The 8,160-nt window shown below is 48.6% G+C and overlaps 1 protein-coding gene across 2 annotated transcripts in view; it reads right to left on the bottom strand.

Moving 5' to 3' along the window:
• Fstl4 (follistatin-like 4) overlaps positions 1 to 8,160 on the bottom strand; it is a 433,607-nt gene that overhangs the window by 293,302 nt on the left and 132,145 nt on the right.

Here is an 8,160-nt window from a genome sequence, read left to right as displayed (position 1 = left end):
CTCCTCCTTCTGATGGACAAGACAAATTACACACGCCACTTGAAAGCAATTAAAGAGGAAGATGGAGGCAGTTTTCCTTGAGGATCTGATGAAGTAAGGTTAGGGACAGCCTTCATCAGAGCACACTGGGCAGCTAGGGTGTTGCTGGCTGCCATTACCCCTTAGCTGCTATCACCCTGTATGCAGCAGGCAAAGGGTAAAACACACATGCAGAAGCCAGACTGCCTGGGTTCCTGATCCAGCTCTGTCACTGGCAAGCCCCTCAAATACTTGGGTGCATCTCTGCAAACCTCAGTTTCCCCAAGTAAAAAATGGGTTAACAATGGCGATCCCACCGGTGGAGAAGAAGCCATATGTGAGCATCTGCACTGCTACTCTAAGGGGAAATCCCACAAGGTGAGGCATATCATGCCACCAGAGCATCCTGCTATGGTTCTACTGCTGTGCTAAGGCACACAGTGTTGCTGGGTAACTGTGGACCAGCACACAGATCTCCCTGTTACCCAGGCTCTACAGAGGACATGTTGGCTCTATGTGAGCTGCACCTTGCCCTGGATGTGCTTGCTGGCTTGGAAAAGAGCGGCTGATAGGCCTTCCATCCTTTGTAGTAGTGTGGCTCCTTCTCCAGCTGTGGTTTCCACTATCAAGGGCAAAGGCCTCTTGGGAGTTTCCCCACAATCTCATTGACTGCTTAACCTCTGCTCTCAGGTAAGCCACTTCATCTGTGACCCAAGAGGCTGTGTCAGCAGCTGATAATCTCTTTTTCCTTAGAAAGAGGAGAGTTGGTTTTCCAGTGAGATTTCTCTCAGAAAGCCTTTACCTATACCTCAGTAACACTTGTTAGAAAAAGTCGGCTCCTGCCACTAAGCAGCAGGTCACCCATGGTCACAGATATCCTAGGTGTGGAGAGAGAGATGGACCAGGCTGTGACACGGAGGCCGGTCTGGCAATCTTAGGTACACCTGTGTTCAGAAGCATCCATTCGGGTGTCCAAGAAGAGTATTTTGATTGTCCATTCAACAAGTGTCTATTGAGAGCTCAGTATATGCCAGATTCTGTGCCACTGTCTGGGCTTACAGGGGAGAGTCCGTTTGAGACAGCTCCCTCCTGTGTGGAGCTTGGAGTCTGCTGTCAGAGAAGAGAGGTGTGTTCCCAGGGCAGCAGCTCAAACCAGTTAGACGCAACATGATGCACATCTGCGGGTTCTTCCCATGGCATCCGTGGGAGCACCCCACAGCAGAGAGAGCTGGAGCCCAGCCTGGGGCTGATTTTCCTCAGGGAGGAAGGAGAGAAGTGGATGCCAAGGCGCCAAAGAGAAACTGGCTTTGAGTCAGGCAGCGGCTGCCTAGAGAGCAAGTGCCAGTCTGCAACGAACCAGTTCTAGTTGATACGAAAGGGTCTATTCTGTGGGACTCACCACTGCTGATAGAGTTGGCTTAGCACAGAGATATCAGACAGCAGTGGTGGGAGACACAAACCTAGGCCCAGGCTTTTAGATGGGCCTCCTCTATCCTTTTCCCATGTGCAGCTGAGACAAGGTATGGAGGTTATAGAATTGCTGAGCTTCTGAGAAACATTTGTGGCAGAGATCGGGATTGTCCAGGGTTTTATTTGGTTTGCATGGCCTGCTCTCAATGGCCTAGTGAAGTGGAAGGCTGACCCTAGCCTTGCCAATGGCAAACATCTCCTCCTGTCGTGGGCTTCGGTTCCTCAGTGGGAATACGGACCTTGTGGACTCAGGGTACCATGAGAGGAAGCAGGGTGATGAGAGTGTTTCCATCCTGGCTTTCTGCCCTGCAGATGAGAAGGCATGGGTATACAGGAGAATGGGAATTCCAAGGATTTCCTTGGAAAGCAGAGGCTCTGGACCCCTTGGCCACTGGAAGGGTCATCTGCAATTTGGCAAGAGGGTAGTCCTGAGTCAGCCCTTGGTGAGGCTCTCTACCCTCTCAGAAGAGCACTCTCAAGCTCTCTGTGGATAATTCATGTAAGCCTGGATTAAAGTCAAGCAAAGAACAGAGGACCATTGTTCATGGACCTGCAGGTTTTACAGGCCAAAGCCATCTTCAGAACGAGCACCCAGCAAAGTGTTTGATACCATTTACAGCATCCATCCCAGCGAAAGACCCAGCAGGCAAGGCACTTAGCTCAGTGGGTAAGAGCGTTTTCTCTATAAAGACAAGCACCTGGCTTTGAATCCTTAGCGCTTATGCAAACCTCTGAGTGTGGTTCTGGATCTGCGGGGAGGATTCCTGGAGCTTGCGAGCCACTAGTGTAGCTTTAGGTTCAACGAGAAACCCTCTTTCAAGGGAATACGATGGAGTGTGATAGAGGAGGCTCCCCAACATCCTCCTCTGTCCTCTGTGTACACTGTGGCATGTACACTGTGGTGGTTTGAATATGCTTGGCCCAGGGAGTGGTACTATTTGGAGGTGTGGCCTTGTTGGAGTAGGTGTTACCTCGTTGGAGGAAGTGCATCACTGTGGGGGTAGGCTTTGAAAGCTTCCTTCTAGCTGCCTAAGGATGCCAATCTTTCCCGTTTACTTTTAGAACAAGATGCAGAACTCTCAGCTCCTCCAGTGCCACGCCTGCCTGGACACCGCCATGCTCCCACCTTGATAATGGACCGAAACTCTGAACCTGTAAGCCAGCTCCAATTAAATGTTGTCCTTTATAAGTGTTGCCTCGGTCATGGCATTTCCTCACGGCATTGCAAACCCTAAGACAATACTCAAACATACTGGTGTGGGTATGCCCTGTCCAACACAGACACACACACATACACACACAGCTAGCTGTCAGAGCTAAGACATCTCTCTTCTAAACCAGACCTTTGTAAGCCACTTGTGCCATCTGGGGTGGGATCAGGTAAACATTCTCTATTTTTTTTTTAAATCTTAGACCACTGACCTGATTCTGGTCTCACAATAGCTTCATTACTGAGCTTGCAAGGCCAAGCCTTTATCTGTGTCCTTATATCTCAGGGTCTCCCACTGTGGTTTAGGACAGTACATGTCTAGCACGGTAGAGGAGACACAGCAGGCAGCCAAGACATGTGGGTGCCTCTGATCAGAGCTGCAGATACCCAACAGAAAACAGGTCCTTTCTGGCTGTCACATCTGTTGCCAGCATATACGCCACTCCAAGCCCAATGCTGAGGGCAAGGACATTTACAGGAGAGGGGCCGGTCGGTGGTGAAGCCCTGTCTTCAGCTCCTTCCCAGGGCCTGTCGGGCTGCCTTATAAATACCTACTCTGAATTCTTCCTTCAGATCCTTCCTTAACTGACACCGTGAGCTTCTGCCCTCTATAGGTCTTCATACTCTGGTCCTGGGCAGTGGTTGGTTGTTACTGCTCAAAGTGGGCTCTGCCAGCCTCTACCCCTCACCTCTGCCCAGGGAGCAGGCTTTCTGCAGGTATTGGATATGGTATTTTCTTGGCCACACAGTAAACCAGGTGATGGCTTTGCTCCTCAGGGTGGGGGTAGTGGCCTCCTGAAATAAGTAGCAAGTGGAGACAGAAGTGGGATGGCAGTACTTTTGAGCCCTCTCTGCAAATAAATTGAAGTAAGGAAAGAAGCAAGCTCGAAAAAGCCAGTGAATGCTGCTGAGTGGTACTTACTCAAGACCTGTTTACGCAAGACCTGTTTGCACTCCTCCATAAAGAAGTCTTACCACACACAACTTGGGAGATGATGTGGATGAAGAGCACCCCACAAACAGGGCTTTTCCTAAGCAACAGAAAGAGTGGGGAATGAAATTTGCTAGTTTGTATGGATGAAGTTTATTCTCCTACCTTAATAAAAACTATCATTCATACGTCAAATCAAAACAGGATGCTGGGTCCTTTTTAGGTTTTAATTTTGAATTGGTTGTTTAAGACAGGTCTTTCTATGTAGTCCAGGCTGGCCTTGAAAACTTGTGGTCTTTCTGCCTCAGCCTACTGGGTACAAAGATTTGAGGGACATGCTGCCAGGCCTGGTCAGGCTTCTGCTTGCAGTTTTAAACAGGTCAGTTTGGGCTGGGCATGTAGCTCAGTGGTAGAGTGATCACCTACTATGGGCAAGGTCCTGGGTTCCATCACTAGCACTAGGTTAATGAAGACACAGACTTAGGGCAGTTCAGCTTGGAACTCCCATTCTGTCTTTGCCCAGAGAACCTGCACTTTCCTAGTTGCCTTTTTGTTTGTTTGTTTGTTTTTGTTTTTGAGACAAAGTTTCTCTTTGTAGCCATGGCTATCCTGGGACTAACTCTCTCTGTAGGCCAAGCTGGCCTCAAAATCGCAAAATCATGTAGATCTGCCTGCCTCTGCTTCCCAGGTGCTGGGATTAAAGCTGTGCGCCACCACTGCCCAGCACCATTTCTTTATCTGGGCTCAGTGGCAGCACCTTTGTCCCCACATAGCTCATCAATACTCTCTCCTGCCTGTCTCTCAAACAAAAGTAGAGAGAGCCTGGGATGAACATTTAGGACACCCCAAAGCTGCTCATGCTTCTGCCTCAAATATTGATATGAGGGACTCAGTTTCTTTTTCTCTTGCCTTGTATGTATGAGATAAGGGAGAACTGTGATCATAGATATGATGCCTCACAGTGTGAGAACATGTCTTTAATTTGCACACTCAACTTGCCACAACCGAGAGCCAGGTTAGCCTGTGGACATATCTGTGGGTGATTCTCTTGATTGTTAACTGACCCAGTCAACTGTGGGTGACACCATTCCCTAGGCTGGACCCTGAAAGAATGTGAAAAAAGCTAGTAGAGAAAGAAGCAGGCAGAATTAGGGGCAGGGCTATTCTTTTCTCTCTGTTCTCAACTGTGGATACAGTATAACCAGTTACTGGAGTCCTGCCTTGACTTCCCCAAAATGATGAACTGTTACCAGAAATTGTAAGCCAAACAAACCTCTCTCTCTGTTGTTTTCTGTCAGGCCATTTGTTATAGCAAAAGAAGTGAGACAAGAATGCCAAGTGCAAGCTCCTTGCAATTACCAAGTAACTGCTCTTGCTACAGCTACAGGAAAGATCCCATGGTTCAAGCTACATTTCAGGTTAGGCAAGAATGGAAGGGCAACTTCGCCAGAGGAACTTTCTAGCTCTTGGCTTGTTTGCTTCTTGCTGTCAAAAATTTCAAAATATTACTCTGGACAGTAGCTATGAATTTTTGTTTTAAAAAATGAAACGTGACTGCCCCAAGTAAATGCTATGCCTCTGCCCAGAAGATAATTTTATGAGACATTCTAGAATAGCCCGTAGGGGACCATGAAGAGGGCCCTGTAGCAGCCTCCACTGTAGGAACATTCTCTTCCCTTCACATGTGCTTCATAACAACTACGGAGTCAGAGACCGTGCTCACATCTGGCTCTTGGGGATAGATGCTAAAGAAGCACCTGCCTGGAGACCCATAGAAAAGGCAAGAGGGAGCCCTTGATGGGCAGGTAATGACACCACATCCCAGGCGGGCAAGCCTTACCAGTTCCAACTAATTGGGAGGAGGGCCAGCCTGTGCTGGCAATGGCTAGATACAGGAACATTGCAAATGAAGTGTAGTTTAATTTCAGCCATTCAAACTAGAAAGCAAGCACGGCTAGGACTTGCTGCTCTATAGAGGTCTGGTAAACCTGCTCATTGCAGGTGAGTATCCAGTCACCCGGGCCATGAAAGCTGCACATGAGGTACTGTCCTTCATGGTTAGGCTGAGCAGGCCGAAGTCCCTGACATTGTGCTACCCACAGCCCCCGTGAGTGCTCTGAGCTAGTTTCTGGCTCAAAATGTAGATACTAAATCATGACGGTGTGCATCTAGAATCCTACCACTTTAGAGTCTGTAGCAAGAGGATCAAGCGTTCAAAGCGAGGCTGGGCTACAGAGTAAGGCCTTGTCTCAAAGATGAAGATTTTAGACTTTGAACTAGGGACTGAAACTACAGATTTTTGCCTCAAGGGGCTAGGAAGAGCTCAACCCCTATGCATGGACACAATGTTGTGTACCATGGTTTCTCAGGAAAATACACCCTCACTACTCAGATAAATAAATCCTCTTAATGGGCTTTTTCCAGAAAACAAACTTCTCAGTATAGTACATTTCTATGCTCCCCCTCAGTTCTAAGTTCAACTCTGGAGACTACTTTCTTCCTGTCAGGTTATGGGTATCACCTTGAGATGAACAGGAAGCCCTGGTTGCTGGGCAACAGTGGTCACAGCTTCATTAGTCCACACTCAGGACCTATTGCCTCCATGAAAGTCCTCAGTACGATATGGGCTCATGGAGAACAATGAGTCAAATGTGTATGGGGAGGGGTAGAGAGGAATCTGAAAGAAGAGACACAGGCTATAAGAAGAGGAAGGGAGGGAGGGAGGGAGGGAGGGAGGGAGGTAGGGAGGGAGGGAGGGAGGGAGAAAGGTGGGAATGTAAGAGGAGCCATGATCTGAAAAACCTTGGGGGAGAGACGGCCTGCAGAAGAGACGGAGATGAGGGAGGGGAGGAAAGGGAGAGAGGGAGAGATAGGGGGAATGATTGATTCTTCTGAGGAACAGGAAAGGGGACATGATTCCAGTGAGCATTTCCTCACCCTATTTTGTCCTTCGGTTTCTTTAAAACTAACTCAATCACCAGCCATATCTGAAAATGCCTTTGAGGCGATAAACTGAAGAAAAATGTGTTCCCCTATGCAAATCCATCACCAACACAAGTTACTCTCACTGACTTGCGTGAAGAAAGACAATCCAGGTGCCTTGTTACACCATCAAGTCACCAGACAGTTCTGGAAATGGCTCCCGCCCTGGGCTCCTCCTCTAAGGCAAAGGCCTCAGGGAGCCAGGAGTCTGATAGGGTGGGTGGAGAGAAAGAGCTTTAGACCACTCTGTCTCAGACAGAAATAAATACAATGGAACGCCACAAAACCAAGCAGTCACAAAACCAAGCAAGGGAATGTTATCCATATTTGGCCGATGGGGAAACTAAGGCCCAGAAAATGCTGTGTAGCCATTTCCTCCTGGAGAGAGAGGGGGGCTCCTCAGACTCAGGAAGCTTAGAAAGTAAGGTATATGCACACGCACATGTGTGTGGTGGTATGAATAGCTATGGTCTCCATAGACTCATTTGCTTGAAGGCTTGGCCCATGGGGAGTGACTCTATTAGGAGACATGGCCTTTTTGGAGTAGGTTGGTGTGGCCTTATTGGAGGGAGTGTGTCACTGTGGGGGATGGGCTTTGAGAGCTCCTATGCTCAACCTCCACCCAGTACGGAGTGTCAGTCTCCTCCTGGCTGCCTTCAGATCAAGATGTAGAGCTCTCAGCTCCTCCAGTCCCATGTCTACCTACACACTGCCATGTCCAGCCATTGACGATAATGAACTAAACCTCTGAAACTGTAAGCCAGCCCCGAATGAAGTGTTTGCCCTCTGTAAGAGTTGCCTCTGTCATGGTGTCTCTTCACAGCAATAAAATACTAACAGTGCATAAACAGCCAGAGAAAGGAAACTGTTGCAGGTGGAATCGATTTCCAATTGTGCAGCGAGCACATGGATGAAGCTTCTATTGGTCATCACTCATGCCAGGGTGGACTTTCTGAGAATGCATCTGCCTTTGGGTCACTTGTGCTCCTATAAATAACCCCAATAAACTTATCACTTCACCAACCAGGACTTGGGTGGAATCCTTTCTCTGGCACGCCATTACTACCCTATGTGGAGTGCAGAGACCTTGTACTTAGCTCGCCAGGAAAGCCACGAGAAAGAAATAGGTTCGCTCAAAATTAGTTAGCCAAGATGATGGATATTGGTGTCCTTGTGTGGCACGTGACACCAGCACTGCCCCTGCCACTTGTCTCCCAGAAGGGATAGTAGTGCCTAGCTTCAGCAGGGGCTACAACTTGAATACAGTCTCCTTCCCAATAGTCCTGTCTAGGCCAATGGGACTGATTCTGCATCTCGACGTCACCAGTGTATGCACATGACTGGAGTAGATGCAGCCACATGGGCATTATGCTGAGGGCGCAGGGAAGATCTAACAGCATGCACGGACCCACTGCTCCGGTACTGACCTCCCATCTCCTTGTATGTTTTTAATTTAATTTTTTCAGAACTGGAGACCGAACCCAGGGCCTTGCGCTTGCTAGGCAAGCACTCTACCACTGAGCTAAATCCCCAACCCCTCCTTGTATGT

This window comes from Rattus norvegicus, chromosome 10 (assembly GCF_021556685.1).
Source record: "Rattus norvegicus strain SHRSP/BbbUtx chromosome 10, alternate assembly SHRSP_T2T, whole genome shotgun sequence".
Taxonomy (NCBI): Eukaryota; Metazoa; Chordata; class Mammalia; order Rodentia; family Muridae; genus Rattus; species Rattus norvegicus.
This window is presented reverse-complemented; position numbering and strand designations above follow the sequence as displayed.